The sequence below is a fragment of the Phascolarctos cinereus genome, unplaced genomic scaffold (assembly GCF_003287225.1).
Source record: "Phascolarctos cinereus isolate Bilbo 61053 unplaced genomic scaffold, phaCin_HiC Scaffold_726;HRSCAF=1367, whole genome shotgun sequence".
In the NCBI taxonomy this organism is placed as follows: Eukaryota; Metazoa; Chordata; class Mammalia; order Diprotodontia; family Phascolarctidae; genus Phascolarctos; species Phascolarctos cinereus.
In genome coordinates, this window is record NW_027556098.1 from 341349874 (window position 1) to 341351837 (window position 1964).

Sequence of the window (1964 nt, forward strand, 5' to 3'; positions counted from 1 at the left end):
TATGCACTTGCCTTATCTGAAATTCTGCTCTTTGATCAATAAATAGCATTGTGACATAGTGCGAGTAGATCAAAAACAGCAGATTATCACTTCCCCCCCCCGTAGTGAAAAATACTTAAATGCTTCAAAGGTCAATAATTTCTTCCATCATTTCCTCATCATCTGTCCACCAACACAGACTCTAGCCTATCCTCTCCTGGAGATGATCTTCCTAAGTTTCTGTATTTGAAAAATTCATCACCTTGCAGCCAACCCAGTGATGAAACAACCCCTCCAAATTTAGGTAGGCTGGTCTTTGCAAGAGAAACATGTATATTCTGTCACTGCTTCCATATCCAGAACCTCCTTAGTTTTCTAGGAATTTGGGAGCTGATGCTCTACCAGCATAGACTTTTAAAACCAACGGTCCCCCATATGTCAGACCTGCATAATTGGGCAGTAGGTAGGGGCCAAAATTAAAATAGTTTAAATTTCTTTGGGCCGCAGAAAGCTTAGATGAAAGATAGACTGACGATGCTAGCTTGCTGCGAGTCGTGTAACAAATAGGAGAGAGTGCGTAGTGGCAACCCTATATTTTTCACTAGCTGCTGGAAATCCTGTGGTGGGCCACTTGTAAGCTGTGGAGGCCTGCCATATGTACATCAAATATTTGTAGCCATGATTTTTGTGGTAATAAAGAATTGGAAAATGAGGGATTGGGAAGTATCCATTAATTAGAGAATGACTGAACAGGTTATAGTATATGAATGTGATAGAAGACTCTCATACTATAAGAAATGATGAACGGGAAGATTATAAAATGCTTGGGAAGATTGGCATGAACTGAGGCAAATTGAAGTAAGCAGAGCAGTTAGGTGGTACAGTGGATAGAGTGCTGGGCTTGGAGTCAGGAAGACTCCTTGTCCTGAGTTCAAATCTAGCTTCAGATACTAGCTATTGGACAAGTCACTTAACCCTGTTTGCCTCAGTTTCCTCATCTGTAAAATGAGCTGGAGAAGGAAATGCAAACCCCTCCATATCTTTGCTAAGAAAACCCCAAATGGGGTCACAAAAAGTTGGACACCACTAAAAACCAACAACACAACTAAAGACATAAATGGAGCCAGGAGAACAACTTATAAAATAGTAGTATTGTAAAATCAAACAACTTTGAAAGACTTGGGAACTCAGATCAACACAAAGACCAACCATAATTCTACAGGACTCATGATAAACAGCCTACCCGCTCCTGATGGAGAGGTTGGACTCAGAGTACAGATTGAGACATACTATTTTTTGTTAATGGCCAATGTGGGAATTTGTTATGCTTGACTATACATGGTTTTTCTAGATTTCTCGATGCAGGGGATGGAGGTGAAGGTGAGAGGGAGGTTGGAGGAAGAGAAGTCAGATTTTCATTTGAAAATATAATAAAAAAATTTTAAAAAGAAAAAAGAAAACCAAGGGTCTTCTCCACACCATGATGAGCTGTTATAGTAGGACTTTAGTGGAAGAATAAAAAAAAGAATATGTTCCAGGAGTATCTGCTCTATTTTGCCAACTGGCCCATTGGATTAGCAGCCCTGCGATCTGATATTAGACTATAAAAACCTGCAGCACATAAAATGCTTTTTTATTTGTCTGGAGAGGTAGAGGAAAGTGCTCTCTTTGAAAGCATTGTTATGACACAGTGGCCTCATAGGCACAAAGCTTATAAAGACAGAGGTGGCTGAAGCACCTTCAAAGCAGAATTCTAAATTTCCTGTGCCCGTCTCTGTGTGTCTCTTCTATAATTATTGCCCTTAGGTTAATCGTATTTCCCACCAGCCAAGTTCCATGGCATTTGACAACAGGAATGGGTCAAGAAGAAAAGACCAACCAAGTGTTACACAACTGGTGTCCATTGAGAGGCCTGGATTTGACTTGGTATTTAACAATTGCATTGAACAGGCTATGTTCTAGCAACCACTGGGGCCCAAAAATAA